At 36.6% G+C, this 20,755-nt stretch overlaps 1 protein-coding gene across 1 annotated transcript in view; it reads left to right on the plus strand.

Moving 5' to 3' along the window:
• CPNE8 (copine 8) overlaps positions 1–20,755 on the plus strand; it is a 302,127-nt gene that overhangs the window by 122,429 nt on the left and 158,943 nt on the right. Inside the window, exon 6 of the mRNA XM_007459917.1 lies at positions 4,646–4,709. The gene's annotated coding sequence lies outside the window, so the exon portion shown is untranslated. The remainder of the gene's footprint in view (positions 1–4,645; positions 4,710–20,755) is intronic.

A 20,755-nucleotide genomic window follows, 5' to 3' on the forward strand; every position in this document is an offset into this window, starting at 1 on the left:
TCTGTCCTTTTGTTGTATGGTTAGTTGTTTATATATTTTGGAACTATAATGTTAGATGCATATAGTATTGAGATTATTGTATTTTCCTAATTAATTGAACCTTTTATTATTACACAGTAATGATTTCTGGCAGTCTTTTCTAAATTTAAAATTTACATGTTTGCTATTAATGTGGGTACACTGGTTTTCATTAGGGTTAGTTTTTTTTTTTTCTTTTTCCTTTAGTGTATTTTTCCATTCTTTGAATATTCTAGATTCTTAAATTCTAATGTCTGTTGTAAATAGCTATGTATGAATTTTATTTTTTATACAGAATGACAGTCTTTGTTTCTAATCTGTAGCATTTAGTTCATTAACATGTACTTTTGTAACTGTTGCTCTGGATTTATTTCGATCACTTATTTAGTGCTTCTCATGTGCTTCACACTTTTTTTTTTCTTTAGTTTCTTTTGAATTGGTTATATTTTTAAAACACCATTTCACAATCTTTCTTTTCTAACCTTTAGATTACAAAGTCCTTAAAAATTGTAGTTTCCTAGGAATTTCTAATATATTTACCTAATTTATCAAATTCTATTTACTTTAAAGAATCTTTTACTTTCTTCCTTAAAATCTTTAAGTTAAGATTTTAACTTAAATTCTCACCCTCCTGATCAATGCTATCATTATCATTTGTATTTTTTATTTTAGTTTATAACATTACTGTTATTGATTTTCTTATCAATAATATTCATTAAGATTTTAAGTCAATATTTATTAAGGTTTTTCATATTTACCACTTCCCTTATTGTTTCTTCATTCATCTCATGTTTGATCATTCTCCTTAAGTTTGAAGTCCATCCTTTAGAAATTCCTCAAGAAAATGTGCTTGGCTGTAAATTCACTCAATTCTATTTTGTTTAAAAATACCTGTAGTTCATACTTGTTCTTAAAAGAGATATACTATATAAAATCCTAGAATGATAGTTATTTTCTTTCAAAACCATTCAAAATATTTTTTCAATTGTCTTATAGCTTCCAATGTTCCTTCTGAGTAGTCAGCTCTTAATTTAACATTCTTATCTTTGTAGGTCATCTGTCTTTTCTCTCTGGCTCCTTTGAAAATATGCCATTTTAGCTCTGGTGTTTTGACATGTCCTTAATATGTGTATAGGTATAAATGTACTTTTATTTATGCTCCTTGAAATTCATTGGACTTTTTGAATCTGGAAATTGATGTTTCTCAACAGTTCTAGCAGTTTCCTGGCCATTCTCTCTTCAAATATTGCATCTCCTCTATTCATTTTTTCTTCTCCTTCTGGACCTCTGCTTAGATGTACATTAAAACGTTTACCTTTTCCCTCTATGTCACTAAACCTCTTTGCAATTTTTCCCATATCAGCCTCTCCATGCTGCATTAGTGATAAATTCTTTATATCCATCTTTCAGTTCACTAATTCTTCTGCTGTGTCTAATCTGCTGTTAAATCCATCTACAGTCTCTACATTATTTCTATAAGTCCTATTTTTTTCTCCATATATTCTTGATTGTTTTATAGTTCTTTGCTAGTTCCTCATATTTCCATTCTTCTCTGTATATTATGCATACTTACATTGTGTATATTATGCATAATATTTTTAGGGTTCTAAGTCTGTGTTAGATTCAGCAGCCTGCTTTTTCTGGAGACTTTAAAACATGGTACATTTTTTCTTAGGGTTTTGAGATATTTTAGAATAAGCTCATACATATTTTTAAACTTTTAATGTGATAGTATTTTGAGATTTAGTTTGAAGGCAAATTCTTCCAGAGAGATTTTGTACTTACCAACTAACTGTGATCACTTGAATTAAGCTGAATTCTTGGTTTGAAGTTTGTAATTGCCTAGGGAGTTAAAATTAAGGCAGCAAGCCTGGTTAAGGTCTGAATTATTAGGATATATTTTTTCTCTTTCATTAATCACCACATTTTAAGGCATGGATTTATTTTGTGGGTCCCTCCAAAGTAAATGTTTACATCTAATTTATGCTACATTCAGGCAATATAGTCATTGTGATCTAAGCTTTATGCTATGAGTTGTTTATTTATTGAATTCTCCACCTTGTGAGTACTCCCTCACATTTTTTTTTTTTTTTTGGTCTCTCACCTTTATGCTCTAAGGATCCATAAATTAATATAACCATTATGGAGAACAGTATGGAAATTCCTTAAAAAGCTAAAAATAGAACTACCAAATGATCCAGCAATCCCACTACTGGGCATATACCATGAGAAAACCATAATTCAAAGAGGGACATGTACCGCAATGTTCACTGCAGCTCTATTTACAATAGCCAGGACATGGAACCAACCTAAATGTCCATTGACAGATGAATGGATAAGGAAGATTTGGCACATATATGCAATGGAATATTACTTGCCATAAAAAGAAATGAAATTGAGTTATTTGTAGTGAGGTGGATGGACCTAGAGTCTGTCATACAGAGTGAAGTCCGAAAGAGAAAAACAAGTACCGTATGCTAACACATATATATATAGAATCTAAAAAACAAACCAAAAAAATGGTACTGATGAACCTAGTGGCAGGGCAGGAATAAAGATGTAGACATAGAGAAAGAACTTGGGAACACAGTAGGTGGAGGGGGAAGCTGCAGTGAAGTGAGAGTAGCATTGACATATATACACTACTGAATGTAAAATGGTTAGCTAGTGGGAAACAGCAACATAGCACAGGGAGATCAGCTTGGTGCTTTGCAATGACCTAGAGATGTGGGATAGAGATGGTGGGAGGGAGGTTCAAGTGGGAGGGGTTATGAGGATATATGTATCCATATGGATGAATCACTTTGTTGTACAACAGAAACTAACCCAGTATTGTGAAGCAATTATACTCCAATAAAAACCTATTAAAAAAAAAAAGCCCAAGATTAAACTCTCCAGGGTTTACCTCTGTTTGTCTTTCTGGCTTTCCATCTTCAGTTTCTAATTGGTTCTTACTTTTCTTGCCAGGTTATTGGACCATTTATAAATACTTTTTGCAAATTTTATTCAGTATTTTAAATTATTTTCAGGTAGATGCTCAGTCAGGGTGTTTTAGCTTGCTGTAATGCTGAGAGTGTAAATCTTGTGATTCACAAAAAAAAAAAAAAAGGAGAAGAAAGTACAGCTGGATTAGAAAAAATAACTGATTACTGACAATGGAGGGATGCTAAAAATGATGTATGTATTTTCTTCAAATGACAGTTATTATCTGCATTGCCACCTGCAGTTAGTGCATATGCAAGTTCTCCCAACACAGCCTGTACTGGAGAGCATCATCTCTTTCAATGACTGATAACTTAAAACATGTAAAATTGCACCCCATTGTTATTTCAGTAAGAATCTTCTTTTTTATTGTGACCAGTCTACTAAATGCTTATGCACTTATTAAATTTTGTCTTGCATTAAAAAAAAGGTGTTTAATATTCTATGAAAAAACATGCAAAGATAAATTAATTGATCTCTTAGTCATAAAAACCTGGAGAAAATGTCACATACAAACTGGCATAGATTATTGGAGTTGAATCATATTCTTGAGGACAAAAACACTTGTTTGGCTCTAATTCCACAATTTGTAGTTCCTAGGAAAAACAGAAGAGTCTGAGCTATGATTAGTGATAGGACAAAAGAAGCATGAAGTATACCTTTAGAGCATTAGGATTACTCTTTGGAAGCTTCTCTTGGACTTGTCTCTGTATTCCCTCAGGTAAAGCAGGAAACCATGCACATACCTTGCATTATCCTAGTGCACTTTGCTCTTGGTGTCAGCTGGAAACTATATGAGCATAAATATTGCATAGATGTTTAGAAAGAAAATTGGGTGGAAGTTTTGCTTTGCTTAATTTTGCTTATGTATTATATGTTTTCCTAATATATTGAGTGCCTGTTATGTATAGATATTTAAATCTGTCAGTTTACAAGAGGTTTATAACATGAATTTTGCTCTTATAGAGTTTATAATCAACTTGGGGAAAGAAGGGTAAAAAATATGTGCTTGTAACAATTTAGTAATAATTAAATGCTAAACCTGTGGTACTGACTTTAATGTCAATAGGAGCACAGAAAAGGCCAAGTTTTGTGTAAGGTTGACTGGGATAAGGGTTCCTGGAACAAGTAAAACTTCCTCTGGGGATGTAGAAAGTTTGGGGCAGAATAGGGAAGAGTTTAACACACTATGGTATGCCAAGGTGTGGGAATTGGCACAGAGCAAAAATAAGCCCAAATAAATAACCATGTTGATGAAAGAAGAAAGAAATATTGAAAACCAAGATTAGGAATACGTTTTAATCACATAATAGAAATCTTAGAAGTCATGGGAGAATATTTTATATTATAGATACTACATTATATTATATTAATTATATATGATAGGCAGTGTGAAGCTATTGAAGATTCTTGGGCAAAGGACTGACATGTTGAAAGTGCTCAAAGTTTAGCTTTATCAATAAATGTGGATCTATAGGATAAACTCAAATTTGAAACTAGGAATATATTTTGTTAGAGCCCACCTATTAGTAGTATGCTTTTTGTTTGATTATATAAAAATAAAATATATATTTAATATACATTTATATTATATCCTATTAATATAAAATATCATCGTATTTAAGTATGCTTTTTGTTGTTTTAGAGGAATTCCAGGGAAGAAATGTGGTACAATCATCCTTACAGCAGAGGAATTAAACTGTTGCAGAGTAAGTAAACATTTCTTTGAATGAAAAAGTATTTCCAATACTTCTTTGAAATGATAATTCTCAAACTATACTTAAATGATTTTTCTTGAGTAGTTTTAGCAAAAGATAATTAAAACTACATTATATAATTCTAAATTCATAAAATATCATTTTAGATACTTAGTACTTTAACCAGAGAGTCTACATTCTATAGTCCAAATAGGATAATCAGTTATTTTAACAGGCTTTTTAATGAATAGAAATTATTAAAATAAAACCTAATGGTAATATCATTTGGGGGGGGCATTAATATAAGGAATTGTCAATTGTATCAACCAATTCAGTTCTTGCAAAAATTTGAAGATTTTATTTGTGATCCTGAAGGAATATTTCTAGTCACTTGACTAACCATTTTGCATAACATACTTGTTTTTCTGTATTTCTAATTGAATAAATTCAATATTCATATATGGTCTCATGTTTTCTTAGCTTGGGAAGCTCACATTTGTAGAAATAACCAGCTACTACTCCAACTAAGAGTATAGTGACATAGAGTGCATATTCACTAATCTTAGAAAACTGCTATTTTTAGTTGTGATTTGGTGATCTAATCATCTTTCATACTTCTCATCTCTGAATTTGTATATGTTTATGGTAATCTGTGTTTGTATAATGAGGGAAGAAAGAGAAAAAGAAGTTCAAGGTCAGTAAGATACATGTTCTTTATTGTGACATTAACATGCTATTCTGTCAAAATCTTGATATTAAGATTATTTTGTATACATATGCTAATGAAGAAATTATTATAAGTTCTAATTCAAAATAGAACGAAGATATCAAGGTCATAGATTGAGTATTGCCAGGCTGCATCTTAAACATCTTTGTTTTCAATTCTGTTGTTTTGCCTGGAGGAACAAGAAAATTATAAAGCTTCCATGCAAATGAAGTAGAATATGTTACTTAGTGATCCAGAGGCATTTTCATTATTCTTTATACTAATAAAGCTTTAAAAACATCTGGAATTATCTTTTAATATTACCTATTAATAGTATTAATATTATTTACATATTTATCACACTTAGAAATTATATATCTAATATTTTTAAATTGTTTAGGATCGTGATCTAACTTCACTTATGTATCCTACGTTCTGATTCTTAGCTACGGACACTGATAATCAAAATCATTAAAATAATCATTGAAATAATATTATTATGCTAGTATAGTAGAAGAAACAAGTGTGTTCAAAGCAATGATCATAGTTAACTTCAGACAATGCCTTTTAAATATGCATTTTATGGTACTTTAAAAATATCAGGCATTATCACTTAGAATTTGGAATTAAGTAATTTTATTTCAATTTGACATTATACAAATTGACACTTATTTTCTTGAAAACACATTACCATTTGTTAGCTTGAGCATAAACTTTGGAATCAGGACACCTAAATTTCAGTATTATCTCTTTCACTATTCAGCTGAGTGAAATTTTTTGGAGCTTTAATTTCTGCATTTGTCAACAGCTAAAAGTCTTTATACAGGCATACCTCATTTTATTGTGCTTCACATATATTGCATTTTTTACAAATTGAAGGCCTGTGGCAGCCCTCTGGTGAAGAAGCCTATCAGCACCATTTTTCCAACAGCATTGCTCACTTCTAGTCTCTGTGTCACATTTTGCTAATTTTTGTACACTATCAAATTTTTTCATTATTATTACATTTGTTATGGTGATCTGTGATCAGTGATCTTTGATGTTACTATTGCAGTTGTTTTGGGGCACCACAAAATTAATAAATGTGTATGTGCTGACTGTTCCACCAACTGGCCATTCCCCTGTCTCTTTTCCTCTGCTCAGACATCCTTATCCTCTGAAATGCAACAATATAGAAATTAGGCCAGTTAATATCTCTATAATGGCCTCTAAGCATTTAAGTGAAAGGAAGATTCACACATCTCTCACTTTAAATCAAAAGCTAGAAATGATTAAGCTTACTGAGAAAGGCATGTCGAAAGCCAAGCTGAGATAAGCTGAAAGCTAGGCCTCTTGGGCCAAACAGTTAGTCAAGGTTGTGAAGGCAAAGGAAAAGTTCTTGAAGAAAATTTCACATTCTACTCCAGTGGACACACATATGATAAGAAAGCAAAACATCCTTATTGCTGATACGGAGAAAGTTGTAATGGTCTGGATAGAAGATCAAACCAGCCACAACATTCCCTTAAGCCAAAGCCTAATCCAGAGGAGGGCCCTAGCTCTCTTAAATCCTATGAAGGCTAAGATAGGTGAGGAAGCTGCAGAAGAAAAGTTCAAAGCTAGCAGAGGTTGGTTCATGAGGTTTAAGGAAAGAAACTCTGTCCATAACATAAAAGTAGTACAGGTGAATCAGCAGGTGCTTATATAGAGAGAAGTTGCATCAAGTTATCCAGATGTGCCAACTAAGATAATTAGTGAAGGTTACTGTGCTAAATAACAGGTTTTCAATGTACATGAAATAGCCTTATATTGGAAGGAGACACAATCTAGGATTTTCATGGCTAGAGAGGAGAAATCAGAGCCTTGCTTCAAAGTTTCAAAGGGCAGGTAGACTCTCTTTGCTTGCAGCTAGTGACTTTAAGGTGAAGCCAATGTTTATTTACCATTTAGAAAATCCTTGGGCTGCTGAGAATTATGCTAAATTTGCTCTGCCTGTGCTGTATAAATGGAACAACAAAGCCTGGATTATATCACATGTTTACAGCATGGTTTACTGAATATTTTAAGCCCACTGGTGAGACCTACTGCTTAGAGAAAAATGATTCCTTTCAAAATATTACTACAAAGCTATAGTAATCAAGACTGTATGGTACTGGCACAGTAACAGAAATATAAATCAATGGTACAGGATAGAAAGCCCAGAGATAAACCCACGCACATATGGTCACCTAATTTATGACAAAGGAGGCAAGAACATACAATGGAGAAAAGACAGCCTCTTTAATAAGCAATGCTGGGAAAAGTGGACAGCTACATGTAAAAGAATGAAGTTAGAACACTACCTAACAGCATACACAAAGATAAACTCGAAATGGATTAAAGACCTAAATGTAAGACTAGACACTATAAAACACTTAGAGGAAAATCACTCTTTGACATAAACCACAGTGAGATCTTTTTTGACCCACCTCCTAGAGTAATGAAAATAAAAACAAAAACAAATGGGACCTAATTAAACTTAAAAGCTTTTGCACAGAAAAGGAAACCATAAACAAGACGAAAAGGCAACCCTCAGAGTGGGAGAAAATATTTGCAAACAAAGCAACAGACAAAGGATTAATCTCCAAAATATACAAACAACTTGTGGAGCTCAATATCAAAAAAACAAACAACCCAATTAAAAATTAGGCGGAAGACCTAAATAGACATTTCACCAAAGAAGACATAGAGATGGCCAAGAGGAACATGAAAAGATGCTCATTACTGATTATTAGAGAAATGCAAATCAAAACTACAATGAGGTATTACACTGGTCAGAATGGCCATCATCAAAAAATCTAGAAGTAATAAATGCTGGAGAGGGTGTGGAGAAAAGGGAACCCTCTTGCACCGTTGGTGGGAATGTAAATTGATACAGCCACTATGAAGAACAGTATGGAGGTTCCTTAAAAAACTAAAAATAGAACTACCATATGACCCAGCAATCCCACTACTGGGCATATACTTTGAGAAAACCATAGTTCAAATAGAGACATCTACCCCAGTGTTCACTGCAGCACTATTTACAATAGCCAGGACATGGAAACAACCTAAATGTCCAACAACAGATGAATGGTAAAGAAGATGCAGCACATATATACAATGGAATATTACTCAGCCATAAAAAGGAACGAAATCAGGTCACTTGTAGAGACATAGATGGACCTAGAGTCTGTCATACAGAGTGAAGTAAGCCAGAAAAAAACCCAAATATCGTATATTAACACATATGTGGAATCTAGAAAAATGGTCCAGCTGAACCTATTTGCAGGGCAGGAACAGAGACATAGACGTAGAGAACAGACATGTGGACATGGGGGGAAGGGGAGTACGGGACCAACTGGGAGACTAGGATTGACATATATGCACTACCATGTATAAAATAGATAGAGAGAACATGCTGTAAAGCACAGGAAGCTCAGCTCAGTGCTCTGTGACGACCTAGATGGGTGAGATGGGGGTGGGGGGGTGGGAGGGAGGTCCAAGAATGGCAGGATATAGGTATACATATAGTTGATTCACTTTATTGTACAGCAGAAACTAACACAACATTGCAAAGCAATTATACTCCAATACAAAAATAAGTTAAAAACACAAAACAAAACAAAAACAAAAATATTATTGCTCATTGACAATGCACCTGGTCACACAAGAGCTCTGATGGAGATGTACAAGATTGGTGTTGCTTTCATGCTTGCAACACTCATTCTTCAACCCGAGGCTCAAGGAGTAAATTCGACTTTCAAGTCTTGTTATTTAAGAAATAATACATTTCCTAAAGCCACAGCTGCCACAGATAGTGATTCCTGTGATGGATCTGGGCAACGTCAATTGAAAACCTTCTGGAAAGGTTTCACCATTCTAGGTGACATTAAGAACATTCGTGGGGAGAAGCCCAAATATCGACATTAACAGGAGTTTGGAAGAAGCTGATTCCAACCCTGACAGATGGATGATTTTGAGGGGTTTAAGACTCCAGTGGAGGAAGTAACTGCTGATGTTGTGGAAATGGCAATAGAATTAGAATAGGAAGTGGAGCCTGAAGATGTGACTGAATTGCTGCAATCTCATGATAAGACTTAAATGGATGACAGGTTGCATCTTATGGATGAGTAATGAAAGTGGTTTCTTGAGATGGAATCTACTGGTGAAGATGTTGTGAAGATTGTTGAAAGGACAACAAAGGATTTAGAGTATTACATAAGCTTAGTTGACAAAGCCACAGCAGGGTTTGAGTGGGTCGACTCTGATTTTGAAAGAAGTTCTAACTACGGGTAAAATGCTATCAAACAGTATTGCATGCTACAGAGAAATCAATCCTGAAAGGACAAGGCAATTGATGGGGCAGATTTCATTGTCTTATTTTAAGAAATTGCTACAGCCACCCCAACCTTCAACAACCACCACCCTGATCAGTCAGCAGCCATCAACATCGAGGCAAGACTCTCCACCAACAAAAAGATTGTGACTCACTGAAGGCTCAAATGATAGCATTTTTAGCAGTTGAGTATTTTATTTTATTTTTTTATTTTTTATTTTTTATTTATTTATTTTTTTTCTTGCGTTATGTGGGCCTCTCACTGTTGTGGCCTCTCCCATTTGCGGAGCACAGGCTCCAGACGCGCAGGCTCAGCGGCCATGGCTCACGGGCCCAGCCGCTCCGCGGCATGTGGGATCCTCCCGAAACGGGGCACGAACCCGCGTCTCCTGCATCGGCAGGCGGACTCTCAAGCACTGCGCCACCAGGGAAGCCCCAGTTGAGTATTTTAAAATTAAGGTATGTACATTGCTTTCTTAGACATAATGCTATGCAAACTTAATAGACAACAGTATTATCTCCTCCAGATGGTTACTTTGCAGAATTAAAAATGGGCCATATTTGAGAAATGGCTAAATTATAAATTTATACAAATGTGTAATTTCAGTGTGGTAATCCTAATTATCTCAACCACAGTTTATTTCAAATGCAAGTTTTGTGATATATCTTGTCAAATTCTAGAGTAAGAATTAAAGTAATTTTGAAGTCATATTGGAAATGTTTCTTCACTCAGTGTTTTTAAGGTAGCTTGAAATTGTCCACAAAGAATATTTTTCATTCTGATTGATTGATTCAAAAATATTCACAAAATGTATAACGTGCTAGTCCCTGGAAACGAAGCTTGGAATACAAGGGCAAGAAAAACCAACAACAAGCAGCCCTTGTCCTTTTCTCTAAAAAACATGTAGTTTGTGGAAAAGATGGACATTAATCAGATGACTGTATAGGTAAATATTTCAAGATGTGTTCTAAGTGATAAATATGAGAGAGTACCATGGAGAATCATAATTTATATTGGGTGGAGGTAACTCCGGGACTCTTTGAGAAAATTCCATTTTAGCTTAGACCCAAGTAATGGCTTGTCAGCCAAAGGGTAAGATTTCCAACAGAGCACACAGCTTGTATAGAGCCCAAAGAGGGAAAGTGTGTGCCTGGTGTGTGTTAGTTAGCAAGGGGATGGGAGTGGGGGAATGATTGAGCTAAAACTTTGCCAGATAAAGGTGGAAAAGGCTGCTCAGAATTTGTTTGGTGTTGGGCTTTTGTAGACAATGTTAAAGATTCTGTGTTTATCCTAAATGCAAGGGAAAGCCTTGAGTAATTTTAAGTTATGAACAAAATTAATTTCTTTGATGTTTTAAGTCCATTACTCTCTCTGCTGAATGGAGAATTGATTGGATAGGTCCAAGAAGGTGGATCTATGGATTGGATAGGTGGAAGAGGGAGAAAGGAATAAATGCCAATGTGCATGTCCAGGTGAGAGAAGAGGTTGGCTTGGACTAAGATGGTGCCTGTGTAGCTGGATTGAAGATTTGAGAAATTTTTTAGAGATAGAATTATGCAGCTTGATGATGGATTGGATAAAAGGTCAGGAAAGGGAAGAGTCAAGGACAACTTCCTTGAGCACTTTGGGTGGATGATGAGTCACTCATTGAGTTGGGAAAAATTACTGGAGAAACAAGTTTGATTTGAACTTGTTAGAAATGCCTCTGAACATTTAAGTGGATTTCTTCAATAGGAAGTTTGTTACACCTGTGTGGAGTATTAAAGAAAGGTCTTAAAATTCTCTCAGGGTGGCATTAAGCATAAGAGTTAAAAAAACAACAACAACAACTGTAATGATGCTTGTATATTTCTAGAAGTAGCAAATGCTTGTTTTTTCCCCAGAAATTAGACTTGTTTTGTGTTTGATAGAGGTGGGATGCCTCCTAAGTTATTAACCTGAGTAATTACAAAAAACATTTGCCCCAAGTTTATATCACTTGGTGCATTGAAATAAATTTTTTCTCTTGAGTCAGTTATTCATTTTGCAAGCCTTTTGAAATATAATTTGAAAAACTACAATTTGGTGTTACATTTACCAGTGATTATATGAAAATTCATGTTTAAATAATATTTAGTCTCTTTGAAGTTTTAGTCAGCATTTATTTGAAATATACACATTTCAGGATTCTACTATGTATTTTAACTACATCAGAATGTTTTATGGTAATTTGTGTTTTGTTTTAGGTGCTTTGGAAAAATGTCTTAAAGGAGTGATTTATTTCTGTGGCAAGAACAATAAAAAAAATTTGCACTTAAAAAAAAAAATGAACAATGTCTTTGTCCCATGTTCTTGGAAAACCACATTCTCCTAAGGGCATTTTAATATATGTGAAGATGCTTAATTAGTATTTCTGAACTCTGGAAAATGAAGTGGTGAATTAACATTTTCACCAAGTAATATTTAAAACAGTGAATTCTTGATTTAATGTGAATTACTTTGAACCTTCACCCGCTTCAAAAATTGTTAACATCTCCTTTCAGTTAAAAAACCAAACAAATATAAAATACTGATTTTTTTTGTTTGTTTGTTTGTTTTGTTTTTTTTTGTTTTTTTGTTTTTTTTTTTGCGGTACGCGGGCCTCTCACCGCTGCGGCCTCTCCCGTTGCGGAGCGGACGCGCAGGCTCAGCTGCCATGGCCCACGGGCCCATCCGCTCCACGGCATGCGGGATCTTCCCGGACCGGGGCACGAACCCGTGTCCCCTGCATCGGCAGGCGGACTCTCAACCACTGCGCCACCAGGGAAGCCCTAAAATACTGATTTTAATTTTTAAATTACTATATAATTTATACCCTTTAAATATTGCTTATCATCATTGAATAATGTTTAACTTCCTTGATTTATGATACCTCATCTTGTTTACCTTTAAGGTAAATCATGTAGGTTATGAGTGCTTGAGTCTATAAATTGATAAAAATGATTGGTTTGACAAAATAATTAATATACAAATAAGTGATTTAAATTACAGGTGAAAATGAAGTGCTTTACTTTACTTCAAGCACTATATAATATGTTATTTTGAAATGTTATTTAGAAATTGTGGTACACTTTTATATAATTAAGAAGGAACCTTTATTTCCCTTTAGATAACAAACTGTGTTGTCAGTCTGGATCTGTCTTTTGCTTCATCTAATCATCTAATGAATCTCAACATCTAATACATGGTAGATACATAGTACATGCTTAGTAAATATTTCCTTAGGAAATTAAAAAAAAAATCTAAAACTATGCACCTGAATAACTGAAGATACAAATAGACATCTTGTATTAAAATATTGGGTACATAGAATTAACCAGTTTAATAGTACTTTTCTGGGGCAGGAAATGTTGAAGTGTTTTAATAAGTAATAGTTCTGTGACTAGAACAAAAACTTCCAGGAATCAATTTTTAGTCTTATAGTTCTTTTAAAAAAATTTTATGTTGTCTGGAATTCTCCCACATTTGGCCATTTGTATTAAAATCGAAAAATTTGTTTTCTTGTCAAGACTTGCTTGTGATCTGCAGTTTCTAGTTATTTTTCACCTGTTATTTTTTTTAACATCTTTATTGGAGTATAATTGCTTTACAATGTGTGTTAGTTTCTGCTTTATAAGAAAGTGAATCAGTTATACATATACATATATTCCCATATTGCTTCCCTCTTGCGTCTCCCTCCCTCCCACCCTCCCTATCCCACCTCTCTAGGTGGTCACAAAGCACCCAGCTGATCTCCCTGTGCCATGCGGCTGCTTCCCACTAGCTATTTTACATTTGGTAGTATATATATGTCCATGCCACTTTCTCACTTTGTCACAGCTTATCCTTCCCCCTCCCCATATCCTCAACTACATTCTCTAGTAGGTCTGTGTCTTTATTCCCGTCTTAACCCTAGGATCTTCATGAACTTTTTTTTCCCCCTTAGATTCCATATATATCTGTTAGCATACGGTATTTGTCTTTCTCTTTCTGACTTACTTCACACTGTATGACAAACTCTAGGTCCATCCAACTCACGACAAATAATTCAATTTCGTTTCTTTTTATGGTGGAGTAATATTCCATTGTATATATGGGCCACATCTTCTTGATCCATTCATCCGATGAAGGACACTTAAGTTGTTTCCATGTCCTGGCAATTGTAAATAGAGCTGCAATGAACATTTTGGTACATGACTCTTTTTGAATTATGGTTTTCTCAGGGTATATGCCCAGTAGTGAGATTACTGGGTCGTTTGGTAGTTCTATTTGTAGTTTTTTAAGGAACCTTCATACTGTTTTCCATAGTGGCTGTATCAATTTACATTCCCACCAACAGTGCAGGAGTGTTCCCTTTTCTCCACACCCTCTCCAGCATTTATTGTTTCTAGATGTTTTGAGGATGGCCATTCTGACTGGTGTGAGATGATATCTCACTGTAGTTTTGATTTGCATTTCTCTAATGATTAATGATGTTGAGCATTCTTTCATGTGTTTGTTGGCACTTGGTATATTCTTGGAGAAATGTCTATTTAGGTCTTCTGCCCATTTTTGGATAGGGTTGTTTGTTTTTTTGTTATTGAGCTGCTTATAAATTTTGAATATTAGTCCTTTTGTCAGTTGCTTCATTTGCAAATATTTTCTCCCATTCTGAGGGTTGTCTTTTGGTCTTGTTTATGGTTTCCTTTGCTGTGCAAAATCTTTTAAGTTTCATTAGGTCCCATTTGTTTATTTTTGTTTTTATTTCCATTTCTCTAGGAGGTGGGTCACAAAGGATCTTGCTGTGGTTTGTGTCACAGAGTGTTCAGCCTATGTTTTCCACTAAGAGTTTGATAGTGTCTGGCCTTACATATGGGTCTTTAATCCACTTTGAGCTTATGTTTGTGTATGGTGTTAGGGAGTGTTCTAATCTCATACTTTTACACATACCTGTCCAGTTTTCCCAGCACCACTTATTGAAGAGGCTGTCTTTTCTCCACTGTATATTCTTGCCTCCTTTATCAAAGATAAGGTGACCATATGTGCGTGGGTTAATCTCTAGGCTTTCTACCCTGTTCCATTGATCTATGTCTCTGTTTTTGTGCCAGTACCATACTGTCTTGATTACTGTAGCTTTGTAGTATAGTCTGAAGTCAGGGATCCTGATTCCTCCAGCTCCGTTTTTCGTTCTCAAGATTGCATTGCCTATACGGGGTCTTTTGTGTTTCCATACAAATTGTGAAATTTTTTGTTCTAGTTCTGTGAAAAATGCCAGTGGTAGTTTGATGGGTATTGCATTGAATCCGTAGATCGTTTTGGGTAGTAGAGTCATTTTCACAATGTTAATTCTTCCAATCCAAGAACATGGTATATTTCTCCATCTATTCGTATCATCTTTCATCAGTGTCTTATAATTTTCTACACGCAGGTCTTTTGTCTACTTGGGTAGGTTTATTCCTAGATATTTTATTCTTTTTGTTGCCATGGTAAATGGGAGTGATTTCTTAATTTCATTTTCAGTTTTTTCATCATTAGTGTTTAGGAATGCCAGAGAGTTCTGTGCATTAATTTTGTATCCTGCTACTTTACCAAAATCATTGATTAACTCTAGTAGTTTTCTGGTAGCATTTTTGGGATTCTGTATGTATAGTATCATGTCATCTGCAAACAGTTACAGCTTTACTTTTTCTTTTCCAATTTGGATTCCTTTTATTTCTTTTTCTTCTCTGACTGCTGTGGCTAAAACTTCCAAAACTATATTGAACAAGAGTGGTGAGAGTGGGCAACCTGGTCTTGTTCCTGATCTTAGTAGAAATGCTTTCAGTTTTTCACCATTGAGGACGATGTTGGCTGTGGGTTTGTCATATATGGCCTTTATTATGTTGAGGAAAGTTCCCTCTGTGCCTACTTTCAGCAGGGATTTTATCATAAATGGGTGTTGAATTTTGTCGAAAGCTTTATCTGCATCTATTGAGATGATCATATGGTTTTTCTCCTTCAATTTGTTAATATGGTGTATCGCGATGATAGATTTGCCTATATTGAAGAATCCTTGCATTCCTGGAATAAACCCCACTTTATCATGGTGTATGATCCTTTTAATGTGCTGTTGGATTCTGTTTGCTAGTATTTTGTTGAGGATTTTTGCATCTGTGTTCATCAGTGATATAGGCCTGTAGTTTTCTTTCTTTGTGACATCTTTGTCTGGTTTTGGTATCAGGGTTATGGTGGCCTCATAGAATGATTTTGGGAGTTTTCTTCCCTCTGCTATATTTTGGAAGAGTTTGAGAAGGATAGGTGATAACCCTTCTCTAAATGTATGATAGAATTCGCCTGTGAAGCCATCTGGTCCTGGGCTTTTGTTTCCTGGAAGATTTTTAATCACAGTCTCAATTTCAGTGCTTGTGATCGGTCTGTTTGTATTTTCTGTTTCTTCATGGTTCAGTATTGGAAGGTTGTGCATTTCTAAGAATTTGTTCATTTCTTCCAGGTTGTCCATTTTATTGGCATAGAGTTGCTTCTAGTAATCTCTCATGATCTTTTGGATTTCTGCAATGTCAGTTGTTACTTCTCCTTCTTCATTTCCTTTCTATTCACTTGACTCTTCTCCCTTATTTTCTTGATGAGTCTGGCTAATGGTTTATAAATTTTGTTTATCTTCTCAAGGAACCAGCTTTTAGTTTTATTTATCTTTGCTATCATTTCCTTCATTTCTTTTTTCATTTATTTCTGAACTGATCTTTATGATTTTTTTCCTTCTGCTAACTTTGGGTTTCTTTTTTTTCTTCTTTCTCTAATTGTTTTTGGTGCAAGGTTAGGTTGTTTATTTGAGATGTTTCCTGTTTGTTAAGGTAGGGTTGTATTAGTATAAACTTCCCTCTTACAACTGCTTTTGCTGCATCCCATGGGTTTTGGGTGGTTGTGTCTCCATTGTCATTTGTTTCTACGTATTTTTTGATTTCCTCTTTGATTTCTTCAGTGATCACTTCGTTATTAAGTAATGTATTGTTTAGCCTCCATGTGTTTGTATTTTTTACAGATCTTTTCGTGTAATTGATATCTAATCTCATAGCATTGTTGTCGGAAAAGATACTTGATATGATTTCAATTTTCTTAAGTTTACCAAGGCTTGATTTGTTACCCAAGATATGATCTGTCCTGGAGAATGTTCCATGAGCACTTGAGAAAAAAGTGTATTCTGTTGTTTTTGGATGGAATGTCCTATAAATATCAATTAAGTCCATCTTGTTTAATGTATCATTTAAAGCTTGTGTTTCCTTATTTATTTTCATTGTGGATGATCTGTCCGTTGGTGATAGTGGGGTGATAAAGTCCCCTACTATGATTTTGTTACTGTTGATTTCCTCTTTTATGGCTGTTAGTATTTGCCTTATGTATTGAGGTGCTCCTATGTTGGGTGCATAAATATTTACAATTTTTATATCTTCTTCGTGTATCGATCCCTTGATCCCTTGTAGTGTCCTTCTTTGTCTCTTCTAATAGTCTTTATTTTTAGGTCTATTTTGTCTGATATGAGAATTGTTACTGCAGCTTTTTTTTTTTTTTTTTTTTTTTTTTTTTTGCTGTATGCTCACCTTTCACTGCTGTGGCCTCTTCCGTTGTGGAGCACAGGCTCCGGATGCGCAGGCTCAGTGGCCATGGCTCACGGGCGCAGCCACTCTGCCACATGTGAGTTCTTCCTGGCCTGGGGCACAAACCCATGTCTGCTGCATTGGAAGGCAGACTCTCAACCACTGTGCCACCACGGAAGCCCTCCAGCTTTCTTCTTATTTCCATTTGCATGGAATATCTTTTTTCATCCCCTCACTTTCAGTCTGTATGTGTCCCTAGGTCTAAAGTGGGTCTCTTGTAGACAGCATACATATGGGTCTTGTTTTTGTATCAATTCAGCCAGTCTGTGTCTTTTGGTGGGAGCATTTAATCCATTTATGTTTAAAGTAATTATTGATACATATGTTCCTATTCCCATTTTCTTAATTGTTTTGGGCTTATTATTGTAGGTTTTTTCCTTCTCTTGTGTTTCCTGCCTAGAGATTTTCCTTTAGCATTTGTTGTAAAGGTGGTTTGGTGGTGCTGAACTCTCTCAGCGTTTGCTTGTCTGTAAAGGTTTTTATTTCTCCCTCAAATCTGAACGGGATCCTTGCTGGGTAGAGAAATCTTGGTTTTAGGTTTTTGTCCTTCATTACTTTAAATATGTCCTGCCAGTCCCTTCTGGCTTGCAGAGTTTCTGCTGAAAGATCAGCTGTTAATCTTATGGGGATTCCCTTGTGTGTTATTTGTTGTTTTTACTTTGCTACTTTTTTTTTTATGTTCAGTATGTGGGCCTCTCACTGTTGTGGAGTCTCCCGTGCATAGCACAGGCTCTGGACGTGCAGTCTCAGCAGCCATGGCTCACAGGCCCAGCCGGTCTGCAGTATGTGGGATCCTCCCAGAATGGGGCACAAATCCTTTTCCCCTGCATTGGCAGGCGGATGCTCAACCACTGCACCACCAGGGAAGCCCTACCTTGCTGCTTCTAATATGTTTTCTTTGTATTTAATTTTTGACAGTTTGCTTAATATGTGTCTTGGCATGTTTCTCCTTGGATTTATCCTGTATGGGACTCTCTGTGCTTCCTGGACTTCATTAACTATTTTCTTTCCCATATTAGGGAAGTTTTCAACTATAATCTCTTCAAATAATTTCTAAGTCCCTTTCTTTTTCTCTTCTTCATCTGGGACCCCTATAATTCGAATGTTGGTGCGTTTAATGTTGTCCCAGAGATCTCTGAGACAGTCCTCAGGTCTTTTCACTCTTTTTTTTTATTCTGCTCTGCAGTAATTATTCCACTATTTTATCTTCGAGCTCTCTTATCCATTCTTTTGCCTCAGTTATTCTGCTTTTGATCCCTTCTAGCCTGTTTTTAATTTCACTTATTGTGTTTTTCTTCATTGCTTGTTTCCTCTTTAGTTCTTCTAGGTCCTTGTTAAATATTTCTTTTATTTTCTCCATTCTGTTTCCAAGATTTTGGATCATCTTTACTAGCATTTTTCTGAATTCTTTTTCAGGTAGACTGCCTCTTTCCTCTTCATTTTTTAGGTCTGGTGGGTTTTTATGTTGCTCCTTCATCTGCTGTGTGTTTTTCTGTCTTCTCATTTTGCTTATCTTACTGTGATTGGGTTCACCTTTTAGCAGGCTGCAAGTTCGTAGTTCCCGTTGTTTTTGATGTCTGTCTCCAGTGGCTAAGGTTGGTTCAGTGGGTTGTGTAGGCTTCCTGGTGGAGGGGCCTAGTGCCTGTGTTCTGGTGGATGACACTGGATCTTGTCTTTCTGGTGGGCCGATCCACATCTAGTCATTTGTTTTGGGGTGTCTGTGGCTTTATTATGATTTTAGGCAGCCTTTCTGCTAATGGGTGGCATTGTGTTCCTGTCTTGCAGGTAGTTTGGCATAGGGTGTACAGCACTGTAGCTTGTTGGTTGTTGAGTGAAGCTGGGCGTTGGTGTTGATATGGACATCTCTGGGAGACTTTCGCCATTTGATATTACGTGGAGTTGGGAGATGTCTTGTGGACCTGTGTCCTGAAGTTGGCTGCTCCTCCTCAGAGGCACAAGACTGACTCCTGGGTACAGCACCAAGAGCCTTTCATCCACATGGCTGAGAATAAAAGGGAGAAAATTAGAAAGAATGAAAGAAAGAGAATGAAATAAAATAAAATAAAATAAAGTAAGATAAAGTTATTAAAATAAAAAATAATTATTAAGAAAAAAATTTTTTTCAGTAAAAACAACAACAACAACAAAAAGGACAGACAGAACCCTAGGACAAATGGTGAAAGCAAAGCTATACAGATAACATCTCACACAGAAGCATACACATACACACAAAAAGAGGAAAAGGGTAAAAAGTAATATATCTTGCTCCCAAAGTCCACCTCATCAATTTGGGATGATTCGTTGTCTATTCAGGTGTTCCACAGATGCAGGGCACATCAAGTTGATTGTGGAGTTTTAATCCATTGCTCCTGAGGCTGCTGGGAGAAGTTTCCCTTTCTCTTCTTTGTTCACACAGCTCCCAGGGTTCAGCTTTGGATTTTTCCCCGCCTCTGCGTGTAGGTCACTTGAGGGCTTTTGTTCTTCACTCAGATGGACGGGGTTAAAGGAGCAGCGATTCGCGGGTCTGGCTCACTCAGGCCAGGGGGAGGGAGGGGCACGGAGTGTGGGGCAAGCCTGCGGTGGCAGAGGCCATCATGACGTTGCACCAGCCTGAGGCGCACATGTGTTCTCCCGTGGAAGTTGTCCCTGGATCACGGGACCCTGGCAGTGGCGTGCTGCACCGTTTCCTGGTAGGGGAGGTGTGGAAAGTGACCTGTGCTTGCACCCAGGCTTCTTGGTGGTGGCAGCAGCGGCCTTAGCATCTCATGCCCTTCTCTGTGGTCCGCGCTGTTATCCACGGCTCGCGCCCATCTCTGCAGCTCCTTTAAGCAGCTCTGTTAATCACCCGTCTTCCCGCACCAGGAAACAAAGAGGGAAGAAAAGTCTCTTGCCTCTTCGGCAGGTCCAGACTTTTTCCTGGACTCCCTCCTGGCTAGCCGTGGTGCACAGCCCTTCAGGCTGTGTTCCCGCCACCAGTCCTCTCCCTGCCATCTGACCGAAGCCCGAGCCTCAGCTCCTAGCCCCCGCCTGCCCCAGTGGTGAGCAGTCAAGCCTCTCGGGCTGGTGAGTGCTGGTCGGCACCAATCCTCTGTGCGGGAATCTCTCCACTTTTCTCTCTGCACCCTTGTTGCTATGCTCTCCTCCGTGGCTCCAAAGCTTCCCCCCTCCACCACCCGCTGTCTCTGCCCGTAAAGGGACTTCCCAGTCTGTGGAAACCTTTCCTCCTTCACAGCTCCCTTCCACTGGTGCATGTCCTGTCCCTGCTCTTTTTTTTTTTTTTTTTTTTTTGCATACGTGGGCCTCTCACTGTTGTGGCCTTTCCCATTGTGGAGCACAGGCTCCGGATGCGCAGGCTCAGCGGCCATGGCTCACGGACCTAGCCGCTCT

Source organism: Lipotes vexillifer, unplaced genomic scaffold, assembly GCF_000442215.2.
Source record: "Lipotes vexillifer unplaced genomic scaffold, Lipotes_vexillifer_v1.1 scaffold2018, whole genome shotgun sequence".
In the NCBI taxonomy this organism is placed as follows: Eukaryota; Metazoa; Chordata; class Mammalia; order Artiodactyla; family Lipotidae; genus Lipotes; species Lipotes vexillifer.